General features: G+C 36.1%; 1 protein-coding gene across 1 annotated transcript in view; it reads right to left on the bottom strand.

Moving 5' to 3' along the window:
- asb13a.2 (ankyrin repeat and SOCS box containing 13a, tandem duplicate 2) overlaps positions 1 to 16277 on the bottom strand; it is a 40802-nt gene that overhangs the window by 16701 nt on the left and 7824 nt on the right. The window contains exons 5-6 of the transcript XR_013324676.1: positions 15959 to 16022; positions 3207 to 3329 (exon numbers count right to left, since the gene is read on the bottom strand). The gene's annotated coding sequence lies outside the window, so the exon portion shown is untranslated. The remainder of the gene's footprint in view (positions 1 to 3206; positions 3330 to 15958; positions 16023 to 16277) is intronic.

Below are 16277 nucleotides of genomic sequence, written 5' to 3' on the forward strand. Positions count from 1 at the left end.
AATCCGTGACTCAAGCCCGGTGCTGGATTACTCACGTCTTTGCGGGGTTTTTACACATGACAGCAAAAAAAGGCAAAATGTAGATGCTTGCCAATAAACACGCCTCTTTTGAGCAAGGCTGTGATAAACAGAGAATGACAACAATAACAAAAAACAAGGCCATGATGGATGCCAATCTGAAAAATGGAACAGAAATCGTAGGAATTTGCAAGAAGGATACTATTGTCTGATGATAAAAAACATGTTCCCAAATTGGTCATTTTTAAGTACCCCAAAAATTCCTATTTTTCTAACTGCGAGATACTAACGAGGATTTTTTAAAATTTCCATAAGTACTGTTTAATATCGAAGTACTTTTTAATATCTAAGTACTGTTTAATATCTATGTACTGTTTAATATCTAAGTACTGGTTAATATCTAAGTACTGGTTAATATCTATGTTCTGTTTAATATCTAAGTTCTGTTTAATATCCAAGTACTGTTTAATATCCAAGTACTGTTTAATATCTAAGTACTGTTTATTATCTAAGTACTGTTTAATATCTAAGTACTGTTTCATATCTAAGTACTGTTTAATATCGAAGTACTGTTTAATATCGAAGTACTGTTTAACATCTTAGTACTGTTTAACATCTTAGTACTGTTTAACATCTAAGTAGTGTTTAACATCTAAGTACCGTTTAATATCGAAGTACTGTTTAATATCTAAGTACTGTTTAATATCTAAGTACTCTTTAAGATCTAAGTCCTGTTTAATATCCAAGTACTGTTTAAAATCTAAATACTGTTTAATATCCAAGTACTGTTTAATATCAAAGTACTGTTTAATATCGGAGTACTGTTTAATATCGAAGTACTGTTTAATATCGTAGTACTGGTTAATAACCATCCAAATCTTAACAGTTCCCCCCCGAAAGTTGCAAAGATTTCTCTCTTCCAGATGGCGTTCGCTTTGAGTCATCGACCCACCATGACGACAGAAAAGTTCAAAGCCTCGTCCTACCTGTGCACACCTGGCTCAGGTTGCATTCGGGGGTGGGGGAGTGCTTTTAAAGCAACTTGTCAAAAAGTTAAGCCCATCTTTTGTCCACCCGCCTGTTTCTGCACGGTGGCTTTGACATGATCTTTTGTGTCGATGACGGGCGGGTGACGAAGAAAGATAAAGACCAGATTAGAGAGAAAAAATGGCCGGCATCAGTACTCTTTCTACAGCTATCAATAGCAGCTAATACGCACTAGATCAGGGGTGTCGAGGGCCGCTTTAACGTCAACTTGTTTTCACGTGGGCTGGACTATTTTAGATAAAATATCTCGATTTTTTTTGTTTAAATGGATTGAAAGAACTGGACTAAAAACCTGAATATTCAGTTTTTTTTTATAGATCTAAAACAATGTTTATCTGAGCTTTTTTATAATATATTTTTAGGTTTTACAAAATGATTTTTGAACTAAAAACACCAAAAAAATGGAATAAAAATGAGAATTATTGATTTAAAAGGGGGAAATCAGGAAATTTAATATATATTTATACTCTTCATTTTAATTTGATCCTAAAACTGAAAGTCAGCATTCATGATTGACTTTCCCAGGCCACACAAAATGATACGACGAGCCAGATTTGGCCCCCGGGCCGCCACTTTGACACTAGACAATCCGGAATGGCTGCTAAAGAAACATCCGATTCCAAAGTCGAACAGATAAAAGTTGCAAAACTCAAGTCAAATCATCTTATTGACAAGCAAAAGTCCAAAAATCATCTCATCTGACAACATGACTATCTTATTTTGTTAAGTGCATCAAATCAACTTCCTCTCATCAATACCTGACGACACAAGCAAAAGTCCACATCCCCCATATGACAACATCTTATTTTGTTAAGTGCATGAAATCAATATCCACTCATTTACACTCAATATCAACCTCGAATTCGCACCAACGACGCCATGTTGACTCGTCAAGCACTTTTCCATCCGAATGGTGTCTAACACGCCGTGAAGACAAAAGTAAAAGACACCTGCACGACGCTCTGATATGTCAACAAGGAGCACGGCGGTCTGATATTTTCACGCCGTTGATTTTTCCCAGAAAGCCGTGGGAGTTTTCCCGGAATTCCGAATGTCACCAGCTGCGACAACAACAAAAAACGAGTCGTAAGCGCACGGGCGCAAATGGCCCACACGTGCGCCACCCCACGTTTTAAAATGAGACTACCGAATGTACAGAGTGACGTGATGACGCAATTAAAAAGGTGAATTGAATGGGGAAATTGAATGGGAACATCTGCTTGAGTGGAAAGTGGAATAAAACAGCAGAAGAACAAAAATGGACTTACCTTGACAAGATTACCATATGTACATCAAGGGGGTCAGACTTAGGCCGCATTAACGTCAACTCGGTTTCATGTGGGCTGGACTATTTTAGATATAATATTTAGATTTTTTTTTAAGAAATTGATTTAAAAAACTGGATGAAAAGACTTGAATATTCAGTTTTTTTATAGATCTAAAACAATGTTTATTTTTGCTTTTTAAAAATATTTTTAGATTATACATAATGATTTTTGAACTAAAAACACGGAAGAAAATTGATTAAAAAATGTCAATTATTGATTTAAAAGGGGGAAAATCAGTAAATTTAATATACATCGGACCATTTTAGATATAACATTTAGATTTTTTTATAAATGGATTAAAATCCCTAAATATTCAGTTTTTTTACAGATCTAAAACAATGTTTATCTGAGGTTTTTTTAATATATTTTTTAAATGACTTTTAAACTAAAAACACAGAAAAATGATTAAAAAATGACAATTATTGATTTAAAACGGGTAAATAAGGAAATATAATATACATCTATAATCTTCATTATAATTTGATCCTAAAACAGAAAGTCGCCACTCATGATTGACTTTCCCAGGCCACACAAAATGATGCGACGAACCATATTTGGCCCCCGGGCCGCCACTTTGACACATGCCGTACATAATAACTTTCACATCTAATGACAAGTTTTGCTAAATCTAAACGGCAGGACGTCATGTTTCCAGTCTAGTCATAATAAATATAAAAAAAATTGCCCAAATAGGCTCAAATTCTAAGACTTTCCCAAAAAGAAAACGTTAATAATCACCCGTTAAGGCTCCATCAACGAGAGAATACGTTTCAAGCTTGTAACGTCAAACACGTCAGCGGTTTTGAGACTCACCACAAAACGCCATTCGGCGTGGAAGTCGCGGCCCAAGCGTCCTCATTCCTCGTCTCCCGCCCTGCGTCACGTCGGCCGATTGGCGGCCGCGGCGCTCTGCGGGATTAACGCGTAATGGCCACCCTGTAGGGAATAATTATACGGTTAGCACATTTTTATCTTGGCAAAGAATTTTCTGGGATGAACATGAGGTGAAGAGGACGGCAAAAGAAGACGAGTTTTAGCACGGCATTGTGGGTAAAGTTGAAAAGTCAGTGAAACATTTTGTTATCAAAACAGGTTTAGGTAAATAACTCCATATTGAACATTTGTCTTGTCATTTTCCTTCAAAATGAACTTTTATTACCGTCAACCGTAATATTCTTCAATTATTTTGGTACTTTGTTACAAAATTGATGCTACTAAATGTCAAATGGCTCTTCCTATTTTTTGGGTTTGGCTTTTTAACTACGGATGACATCACTCCAATTTAGTCGGGGTGCATGAGCAACGCTAACAATAAAGTGTTTTGATAAATGTCTGCCTTGTCATTGTCCGTCAAAATGACAGCCATTGTCACTTTTCTTCCTGCAGAATTTTTATTTTAACTAGGTCTACATTGTCTTCTGTGTCTTATGTCTGTTTTGCTACTGCAACCAAGAAATGTACTGATTTTTATTTCAACTAGGTCTACATTGTCTTCTGTGTCTTATGTCTGTTTTGCTACTGCAACCAAGAAATGTACTGATTTTTATTTTAACTAGGTCTACATTGTTTTCTGTGTCTTATGTCTGTTTTGCTACATCAACCAAGAAATATCCTGAATAAGGGGTAAATATGAATAAAAATTCTAAAGTTACAATGTGTGTCAATGGGAAAGCAGTCCAGTTTTTAGAGAAATCCGGTTGGCCAAGTTAAGAGTAGCCAAGATTTTTTTTTTTTACATTTTTTTTTACTGGATTACAGCAGCAGTTTCAAATTACAAAGCAATCTCGCTGATGTCATCCCTGCCCATATCCATAACAAAATGCTCGGAGGGTGCTATGGTCAAAAGACTAAATACATTTTGCTTTTTAAACCAGGCATTCCGAACAATGCGCCATTTATCTTAAAAAAAAGATTTGTTGTTCATATTTCAGTGTACTTTTTTTGTTCATATCCTTATTTTTCACACTAGCTTAGTGGACAGGTTGAAGAGTTATAGATCTTAACTCTGAATGCATATTGCGGCTTCAGCACGGCCTTACTGTACATGACGATTTGAGACTACTACGTTGGGAACTCAATGTTCTGGGCGACCGCGGGCCGCTGCCAGCCAAGAATTTCTAGTCTGGATGTTGTCAACGGAGGCGCGCTCCAATAAGGGCAATGTTTCCTAAGCAAGGGTGCCGTGAGTGACGCTCAGGTGTGTCGTGGGAAATCCACATAGATGTACATGCATGCATACAGGAGGTCTTAACACTCAGCCATTTGTTTTGTTAAAGAGTCTGATAGCTGAATGGAACTATTATGAGGTTGAAATTGAAATATCAATTCATAGATTGTACTATAACAAGATTTGAATTGTAATATTATAAGATTAAAGTCATTGGGTTGCTTATTTTTATGTCAAGTAAACCGTTTTCTTCAATTATTGTCAACGTTAAGTTTGGCTTTTGTCGCAATGTTAGTAATATCGGGAAGAAAAAAGTTGTAATATTACGAGATTTAAGTCATTTTCCTGTTTTTGTCTCTGTGAGCACATAACTTAAGTCAAAAATTTAAATAAGGTTAAAACACATTGCACTTATAATTTTAATAACAGTCAGACTGACTTTTATGACGTTAGATTGGTGGGAAAAAATAGATTTTGTAATCATTTGTTCGGGAATATTTTATCCCTGCAAATAAAACTTTGATGGGAACGAGTTTACAATGTTAATATAGGTAACATTGTTTTAAATTTGAAGATTTTTAGATAGTTCTGTGACTTGAGGGTTGGGAAACACTGCAATTTGTCCCTGACAATACAGACGGACATTTTCTAACTCACTGCTGAACTCGTATCTTTACTAGCTTTCAAACTATTTCTTGTTCTCGCTCTAAAAAAATGGGTAGGGGTCATCCACAGGTTAGAGTACCTGAACTGAAGCTTTTGGGGGTTTCATTCTGATGAACGGCACACCACAATCATTGTTCAAGACGTTTTTATGTCCAAACAGAGACGTGGCAGTGGGTTTAAACGATTGCCCTGCGCTTTGATGTGGGATTAGTGCAGGTTGCACAACTCGAGGGCCAACCTGGCTTTTCTCAACAGTCTTGACAAGAGACACCGTCCGCAAGTTATGGACATTGTACGTTCTTACGTGCCAATTCTGGTCAGATATGAAACAGTACTTAGATATTAAACAGTACTTAGATATTAAACAGTACTTAGATATTAAACAGTACTTAGATATTAAACAGCACTTAGATATTAAACAGTACTTAGATATTAAACAGCACTTAGATATTAAACAGCACTTGGATATTAAACAGTACTTGGATATTAAACAGTACTTGGATATTAAACATTACTTGGATATTAAACAGTACTTGGATATTAAACAGTACTTGGATATTAAACGGTACTTGGATATTAAACAGTACTTAGATATTAAACAGTACTTAGATATTAAACAGTACTTAGATATTAAACAGTACTTAGATGTTAAACAGTAATTGATTATTAAACAATACTTGGATATTAAACAATACATAGATATTAAACTCTCTCTCTCTTAGATATTAAACACTCTCATGAATATAATTTTAAGAGCTGGTTTCAACATTCAAAACCATTTGACTGGCGACCAAACGTCCGAGCATCGATATGTGAGATTTTAATTTGTAGCGTTTAGATTGAGTTTCTTGAGAAAGTCGAATCTACTCTTGCTGTAATTTTGAATATTTGCGGTCATGTTGTCAAGATGCAAAGTCATTTCCGCTAGTTTGGAAATTGAACCGCTTGAATTAAAGCGTACGACAGGGTAATTAAAGCATTGTTTTTGTGGAATGACCCGCCGCCGACCCGCCTTGGATGACATTTGTTTGTACAGAGTTTAGCGACCAAAAAAAAAAAAAACGGTTGCGCAAACTTCACGTTTTGTTCTTCCTTGCGTGTTCCGCTGTACTTTTCATTTCCGATGAGATATCGCAAGAGCGTTTGAGATGGCGCCAAAGCTCGTTTTGAACATTTCGACTGAAGTTTCAAATGACACAAATTGATGCCGTGAGTCACAATCGGCTTGGGAAACGGCGCTTTCTCTGACAGGATTCCAAAGTGTGAAAAATGTATCGATTTACCGACGGAGGGCGTATTTCTCGTGGGAAGATGGCCGAGGCGCTGGTATTATGGTGATGTCATTCACCTGCTGTGTATTAGGGCGACAAAGGCTCCCTTTGTGCCTGGGCAAACACATTTCTTCCTGTTGGCCCTCACGTGAGCAAAGTCAATTGACTGCACATGTTGGGAGGATTCGGGGGGAGGGGCGGAGCCATTCATCACCGCTTCGCCGTCTCGTTGGACGAGGCGGAACACTTGCTCAAACCATGGCTTAGGGAAGGCCTGACTGGGCAAAAAGGGACGAGTCGTGTGGCGGTCAACGCGTTTCCCAGAGAAGGTGGATTACAAAACAAAGCTGTGGCCATGGAATGATTGCAACAATCCAATTAAAATATAAATCATTTAACGTCTTGTCTTAAAACATTGATTTGGGTAGAATTGAACTGGCTACCAATGTATAGGTCAACCGGATTTTGCTGTTTAATATACCCCTCATTTAATATACCCAAGTATATTAGATGGCAGGGGTATATTAGATGGCAGGGGTATATTAAATGGCGCACAAATGGGAAGGTACGATCACTTATTAACGTCAACTCCATTTCATGTGGATTTGAGATAAAATATTTAGATATTTTTTTTGTTATAAATGGATTAAAAGAACTGGATTAAAATCCCTGAATATTCAGTCTTTTATAGATCTAAAACAATGTTTATTTGATATTATTTTTAATATATTTTTAGATTTTACCAAATTATTTTTGAACTAAAAACTGAAAAAAAATGGATTAAAAAATTTCAATTATTGATTTAAAAGGTAATGTAATATAAATCTATACTCTTCATTTTAATTTGATCCTAAAACAGAAAGTCAGCACTCATAATTGACTTTCCCGGGCCACACAATATGATCTGGCGAGCCAGATTTGGCCCCCGGGCCGCCACTTTGACGCCTATCCTATAGGTAATATTGTAAAGTGTCGACACAACCATTGACTCCATGTTTACCCTCCAAACAATTTGTCTTATGTAGCGTCATGTCCGACAGCTGATTGGGGTCAACAAAGCACACAAAGATTACAACAACAACAACAAAAAAAATCAACCCACGTACGGGACTGAAGTGCACTTGGCGATAAGGAAACGCAGAGCCGGTTATGCGACGTTAATGCTAAACGACAGAAGCGTGAGGAAATGGTTTCGGTTCTTATCTCCACGGGTCAAAGGCTAACTAGTTTCGCCGCAAGGATGGAGAGCTCTCCATTGCATTCTTGTCTGTTTACAAGTCACGGATGGACGGATAAGCGAGAGGAGGCCTGAATTCTTGACTAAAACCTGAACTGATCTCAGTAAAATACACCAAAAAATACTTGAAAAACAGAAGGAGCTTTTCATGGAAGCACGTGTACGCCATGTTGTCCATCTTGGCTTGTTTTGACTTCTCAAAAATAGCAACGAGTCGCACTATGAACTCAAAAAGGACGTTATTATTTTCCCAGGAATTAGCGACGCACGCCAGCACGTGTTTGGCGATCGGCGTTCACATTTATGATGTTTACACTTAAAAAATAGGAAGTATACTTTGTTGAAGAAGTCACTTTTCCACTTAACAACGTGATGCCATTTTGGCTTTATCGAGAACTACACTTATGGAAAGAACACCCGATAAAAAGCAGTTTTTTTTTCTCTGCCAAGGTCAAGCGTTTGGCGAACCGGGAAAAAAAAACATGTCAACCTAATGCCCTAATGTGAGACCCCCGCTTTTATCTTCCGGCTTATTCTCACCATCCAATCCGGCGTTACGATTTGCCGGAGGTGGTGTTGACACAGCAAAAAAAAAAACCTTTGATTTTCTGTCAAAATGGGTCAAAAGACAAAGACACAAGGTTAGAATGTAAGGGAAGGGGACCAGGGTGCTTGAAAACGCCCCCCTTTTAGGACTATGCGGTCAAATGTAGAGCCACCCACGCTGAGTAGACGTGTCTACCTTGATCTATTCGAGGTTATAAACAAAAGCGGAGGAGGAAAGAGCTCTTGAAAAAAAGCTTTTATTTCAAGAATGTGTAAACTACAAGGAAGGCTAGAAATGTAGTTAACTGGAAATCTTTAAGTAGACAGACTGACCTGGCAACCTCGGACAATTGCTTCCCTTATTAATGATTGCAATTCTCCTTGTTAAAAGATTTTAAAAAGTTTATGAATAAACACTGAAAACTGAAAAATATTACCAGTGATTACAGATTGGAGACGAAATGGGTCCTCCCTTTAAATCAATAATTTACATTTTTAATCCAATTTTTTCTTTGTGTGTTTAGTCAAAAATATTTAGTAAAATTTAAAAATATATACAAATATTTTCGTGTTTTCCACTCCCTCTATCGTTTATAAATGACATTTTAATATTTCTTAATACTTTACTTTTTACTTGACTTTGTACTTTATACTTTTTACTTTAATGATGAGTATGTTAATACTTTAGTGCTTTTTTTCTGTTTATATTTCATATGTACTGTTAACGGATGCACTTTTTTATTTGTATCGTATCTTGTGTTGACCCGGCCCATCTGTCAATTTTTTAAAGTCAATATGCCCCCCCCAGGCCCAAAAGTTTGCCCACCCTTTCTCTAGTATGTGTCATGGTTTATCTTCAACCTACAGAAGGGACTAAAAATGGGAATTATGCCTGGGCTACAATCTTACATATTTACATATACATGTCAATTAACAATTAACAACTAACATGTCTGTTGGTGCAGCAGTTTGTTTATTTATTTTTTGTCCAATAAGGTCAAAGTAACTGTCGAAATGTCGCCTTTCCTACATTTGTAGTAAATCTGAAACATTTTGACTCATCGCCTATTATTCTAAGTCAAATTTTGGTATTTACTTTGGTGGAAAAAATCAGCAAAATCTTCCGCAAAATTAACTGAAGTCCAACTTTCTTTCAGATTGGAAAATAGTTGTGTGTCACCACCACGTTTTCATTAGCGATCCGTGCCTGCCTGCGGTTTGACAATTTTTGCCACGCTTGCTCGGAAACTAATTGGCAATCTCCACTTTTTACGTTTTTTGGAGATTTTAAACTGGTCGTACGTTGGTTCTGGCCTCGTATTTCTGTTCCGATGCTCAAATGTACTTGTCAAAATCATTGACTTGGACTTTAGTGTAAATAGTAATTTTGCGGCTATTGGCGCTCCGAATAATCTCAGCTGCAGAAAAACTGGATGAAACCCGAAACCGTGTTCTTGGATGCGGTGCTAGCCACGCCTCTTCCAATCGGCCATGTTTGAGAACGCAATACAAGCTATTGCATTGTTCCTATCCAAAGTGGCATCACCAATGCTGGCATGTTAGAAAAGAACGGCCAGTTTGTTCTCGGTTTAATATTTTCATACAAAGAGCAACGTGACTCATAAGCTCTGTTCTTTTATTTATTTTTATAAGGTAAAGCAGTGAAGTTGAGACTTGTTTTTCTTTGTAATTGACGCTCCTTGAATAAACACGCAGTTTGAATGAATAAGACTGACACGCGTGTTTTAATTGGCAAGTCAATGAATGGTGGATTCATGCTGGTACTAAATGACCATTTACAATGTATTTTTTTTAATGTTTTTTCTTGTGCTTTTTAAAAAAATATATAATTATATGCATGGCAATGACTGCTGTAAATTTGTTAACATTGTGAAGCAGAGGAGCTTTTTTTAAAAGAAATAAATATATTTTTTAAAATTATAATTATATGCATGGCAATGACTGCTGTAAATTTGTTAACATTATAAAGTAGGAGAGCTTTTTAAAAATATTTATAATTTTTTTTAATCAAATTGTATTTGTATGAATGGCAATGACAGCTGCACATTTTTTATGTAAATTTGTTAACATTATAAAGTAGGAGAGCTTTTTTAAAAAAAATATATAATTTTTTAATCAAATTGTATTTGTATGAATGGCAATGACAGCTATAAATATTTTATGTAAATTTATTAACATTATAAAGCAGAGGAGCTCTTTTAAAAAATATATATAATTGTTTTTATCAAATTGTATTTGTATGAATGGCAATGACTGCTGCAATTTTTTTATGTAAATTTGTTAACATTATAAAGCAGGAGAGCTTTTTAAAAAATATATTTATATATTTTTAATCAAATTGTATTTGTATGAATGGCAATGACAGCTGTAAATATTTTATGTAAATTTATTAACATTCTAAGAAAACGGCACTCACTTTTTTTGCAGAAAATGAATAAATGAATGAATATTCAATGTCTTTTTTGGGTTGAATTAATACATTAGACATCACTATCTTGTATAAAACATGCATTTTAGAAGCTGGCAGTTAAACACTGAGCGCCAAACCACAAAAAAAATTATCCACTTATGTTGCCAGCAGTTTCTTTTTCCAGGAATGGCGTCCAACTTCGATACGAAGGGACCCAAAAAGCCCAGGATACACAATTTTTTTTTTTAAGTCTAACCACACTATGTAATGTATGATGTGGTCCATTTTTTTACAGGCTTGTGGGAAAACGAACATGTGTGTTTTTTTTGCTCGTGGGAATTGTGTCCCACTTTGCTTTTTGGTTTTCCAATACATTTTATGGCTTTAAATGGGATTTACGCTGGACTAGTAAGAATTAAAGCTATTAAAGTTCATTTGGTGCAAATGACTTTGACACACAATTGTGCCTTTTAGTCGACTGGTGTGCATTTTTTTGTTCAGATAGGGTGACGACATCCCACTTAATTGGAGTGAAAAAGCCAATGTGGGTTTTTTTTTTTTTTTGCTGAAAACACCTTCAGATTTGAAGGTATTTGAGTAGGTGAAGTGTTTTAACTTATCAACACTAATTTAAACAAGAACAGTCAAGTGTATTTTAAGTTTTTGTTGGACTACGGCCAAAAGTTTGCCCAAAAGTTTGGTTTAGTGTAATAAATTTCAATTTGTAATAATTTTTGGAGGGTTTATTTGATTTAATTCCTATTTTTCTAGAAAAAAATGAGAATGACTTGATATGGATCCTTTTAAATATGCAAGATTTTCACTTTTTTTCACTCAAAAAAACTCTAAAGACATAAAAAGGAGCAAACGGAATAACAGCGTCAGAATAACGAGCCTTGACCTTGACCCTTGACCTATGACTCACACATTGCACAGATTTGTCGTCGTTGGCGTTAAATCAGCGATCAAAAGAGCTCCCGAAACGACGAATTTGTCTGCATTGTGTCATCGTTTCCGTCCAGACGGTAAGAAGCGTGTCGAAAAGTAGCAGGCGCGCTTTCTGCTGGGAAATCCGCCAGCTGTTTTCCATTTTTTTTTTTCAACATATAGGCCTCCGCTTGAAAAATGGACCGACTTCACCGTGGAAACCGGACGGAAACCGACAAAGAATCGTGGATTGATGAAAGTTTCGGCGGTAGTGGTGAATTTCGGGGTTCTTTAATCCATTTACATTCCCGGCCTTTATGTCATTACATGTTGATTTATGAAGCTCGTTACCCAGTCTGTGGTTTTTAGGATGAGCTCGCTCGTACGGGAAAGCGCCGTTTGCATCCTTTTGCGGGTCACAACGAGCCAAGTGCCGTGCAATTATCTCCAAAAACGACTGAATAAGAAGGATTTGATTGGGGGGGTCGCTTCTACGCCGCCACCGCCGCCATGGCGCCCTTGCCAATGAGGGATTTTAACTCTCACCGTGTGAATACAAATCGGGGTCATTTCTCTAATGTCGGATTGGATTTTGGAGCTTTGAAATGTTGGGTTTTTTGTGAATGTGTATTGGTAAAGTTGGCTTAATTTGGAGGTGCTGTTTTGTATTCATGCACTTTCTTTGTAGGGCATGTATTGACTTATTCATTATATCTGTATTTTGAATAATAAGGGATTGGAAATGATATCAATTGGCTGATGTCTATTGTAAAAGTTATAGCTGAATGAGTGTGAATTAAATCTGCATTTATTAAGGTTTTTTTTGCTGATTATTGCTATTTTTTGCTTGATTTTTTTTCTTGTTTCCAAAAATAATTGCACAAATATAAAAGGTAACATTAGATTTCTTCTTTGTACACATGTATTAACTTATATCTGTAATTTGAATAATATGGGATTGAAAATGACATCAATTGGCTGATGTTTATTGTAAAAAATATAGCTGAATATTTTACATCAGTGTGAATTAAATCTGAATTTATTAAGGGTTTTTTTGCTGATTATTACTCTTTTTTTGCTGATTATTGCTCTTTTTTGCTGATTATTGCTCTTTTTTGCTGATTATTGCTCTTTCTTGCTGATTATTGCTCTTTTTTGATAGATTTTTTTCTTGCTTCCAAAAATAATTGCACATATATAAAAGTTAACATTAGATTTCTTTAAGGTAGTGTGCTTTTTTTGGATGCCGCTTTATTTAAAAACTTCTTTGTGCGTGTATTTGAAAAAAAACATAGGCTAGGCACATTTTATTTTCAATTTAAATGTCTTTATACATTTTATAGTACTTCTAATTGACCGCATTTTATAAAAATGACTCATTTTCTGACCTTTGAGACTTTTTAAATGTATACATAACGTTAATAACCCAGTTTTTGTTCAGATTAGATTATAGATTAGATTATATTAGATTAGATAGATCTGACGTCCATCCAAGTATACACCAGGCAAAAAAATACGGCTAATACGTCTCCAGGCTTATGAAATTGTATTATTTTTAATTTCTAGAGCAGTCCTAATACTGTCAAAATATCAGAGAACACTTTAAAAAACGCCATCTGGAATTGGGTGTGTGCAAAAGTCCACGACAGAATTATATAACCAAAGTAAGAAAAGATGAATGCACTTGACAGGAAAGCAAAGTCCGATCTGCCGGCCCTTTAAATGTCATCAGGACGCGTCGGGAGACGAAGGTGTCGTCCGTTACGTAAGATTAAACGTGGAAAAATCCTTTGGCGTACGATGGGAACATTTCACGTGTCATTTACATGTTTGTCACTCACTTAGAAAGGGAAGAGGAAAAAGATGGCTGACCTAAAATATCCGTTTTTTCCATTGCATTTGTTTTTCTCTGCCTTGATTTCAGAAGCAGATTGGCTTTAGCCAAACGCCATTTTTTTTTGGAAAATACGGAAAGGCCGAAGCCATTTTTCTCTTAGTTTTGCGTTCTACTTTTTGCTACTTGATTTGGTACACGTGCCTTGGCGTGCTAATCTTAAAAGCCCGAAGAACGACGCAGACTTTTTACAGTCTTGTAAAAATGTTCACGCGAGGTCTGACTTTTTAAACGTCCACAGCTGCCCAAACAATCTTTCTCTCGGCGGCGGCGGTGGCGGCGACGGCAGCACTTTTCGATTCTCGGCCAATATTTACTTTGTATCAAAAGTAGAACGTCTCGGGGAAAACCTATAATAATTGATTTGTGGAGATGAAAAGTGGGCGCGCCCCTGTTTTGACGCCATTTTTTTTTTTTAACTCAAAGGTCGGGAAAGACCAGTCTAGACTAGAGCAAGGGTGTCAGACTCGGGTTGGTTCGCGGGCTACGTTAAGGTCAACTCGATTTTATGTGGGCCGGACCATTTTAGATATAATATTTAGATGTTTTTTTAATAAATGGATTAAAAGAACTGGATTAAAAGCCCTGAATATTCAGTTTTTTATAGATCTAGAACAGGGGTAGGGAACTTATGGCTCGGGAGGCATATGTGGCTTATTTGATGGGTGTATATGGCTTATGTGGGCTTTTTAAATCATATTTTTTCTTCATTAGAGTCTTATGCATGCATCTTCTCATTGATACTCATTGATTAGCAACAGTGAAATAATGTTCTCAAAAGAATTCAGACTTTTTTTCTTACTTTCCAAGTGGTGAAATGAATAATAAAGGCTCACATTTTTATGTATTTTGACTTTTAAATTCTGAGTATGGCTCTCAAGGAATAATGTTTGAAAATATAGATTGTTTATGGCTCTCTTTGTCAAAAAAAGGTTCCCGACCCCTGATCTAGAACAATGTTTATTTAAGCTTTTTCTAAATATATTTTTAGATTTTACAAAATAATTTTTGACCTAAAAACACAACAAATTGATCAAAAAATTACAATGATTGATTTAAAAGGGACAAACTCAGAAAATGTAATATACATCTATACTCTTCATTTTAATTTGATCCTAAAGCAGAAAGTCGGCACTCATGCTTAACTTTCCCGGGCCACACAAAATGACGCGGCGGGCCAGATTTAGCCCCCGAACCGCCACTTTGACACACGTGGTCTTGAGCTTCTAAACATTTTAGGGTCCCCTTCAAAAACGCAAAGAGCCGACCGGTCATCTGCATTATTCCACTTTTAAATGAAAACACATTTGCCATCTCTTGTTACATATGCCAGCTTTCCGAGCATCTAGCGGCTAGCCCCTGGTCCCAGACATCCGACACCCCCGACATCCCCCCCAAACCCCCTCCTACACCCTCCGCCTTCCACAGAACCCCAAAATGGAAAATTGCAGCCTATTGACTGCACCATTTGATATTTTGGAAGCATCTTTCAGCGCCATCTCAATTGCCTTTGCAGACGTACGCTTTCTAGACATGACTCAATATCCTGAGGGAGGATTTTGGCCTCTTGCAGTCGCATTCTAATTGTAAACATTGCATTTGTACTTTCTACATACGTTTTGTGTACCCCGACATTTGTGCCATTGGAGCGCTACTAAAAGTAGGTTAATTGCAGTGGTATGGAGGCTTTCCAGTATAATGGCAGTCTGGCTTTCTTATCCGTCGCGATTTTCCAACTTTTTACAGCGTGGAAAGTGCAAAGACGCGTCAAAATAATCTTTTTGCGGCAGGCCACGTCGTCATTTATACTTTTATTCGGGACTGTGGCATTTAACTAACTTTATATTTGCATATTATAGAGGATTTTTGTTTTTTTATCACATAATTGACCTAGATTTTGTCCTTGGAAAATCTTCTCTTAATATATATTTTACGATTTCTTTAAAAAGAGTGAATAAGCTCTTTGGTCATTATACACATAATATTTTTACTTGATATTTATTTGTATTTTGATTTTTTTCAATGAGAAGAAAGGATAAAGAAATAAAGCTGGAAATATTGCGTTTTAAATGCACTTTTGTTTGAATTTAAAAACAGCAAATATTATGATATTGATGTCATTTTTATATTTCTCTATTTTGGATAACAAACAAAGAATATAATTAATTTTCTTTGAATTCTGTGGTCCTTAAATCTAACTTGAAACTGCGTGGCATGAGGATAATATAAAAAAAATGCTATTAAAATGTTTTCAAATAACTAACATAGCCCCAATATGTCAGCTGTCAATCAAAAACTCACCTCATTCTGCACAACAGTGGATTTATGATCATTATGTCATAGCAAAATACTTTTGTGACGGCTAGTCATGTTAATTAATGATATTAAAACATTTTTAAATGACGCAATCAAAAAATACACCTTACCTTGCATGTTTTGGAATGTGCTTGAAGAAATGTCAATCATTCGTAGCCATTTTTGTTGCGTACTCTAAAAAATAAGAAATAAATATATTAGTTTTCAGTCAGTATTAAAGATTGTTGTTTAAAAAGTCAATTTTCTTAATCTTGCATGCACAAATACAGAATAAATGGTACTAAATATAGTGTAAAATCAATATTGTAAAGGACATGTGTCAAAGTGGCGGCCCGGGGGCCAAATCTGGCCCGCAGCATCATTTTGAGTGGCCCGGGAAAGTCAATCATGAGTGGTGACTTTCTGTTTTAGGATCAAATTAAAATGAAG

The sequence above is a fragment of the Stigmatopora nigra genome, chromosome 23 (assembly GCF_051989575.1).
Source record: "Stigmatopora nigra isolate UIUO_SnigA chromosome 23, RoL_Snig_1.1, whole genome shotgun sequence".
In the NCBI taxonomy this organism is placed as follows: Eukaryota; Metazoa; Chordata; class Actinopteri; order Syngnathiformes; family Syngnathidae; genus Stigmatopora; species Stigmatopora nigra.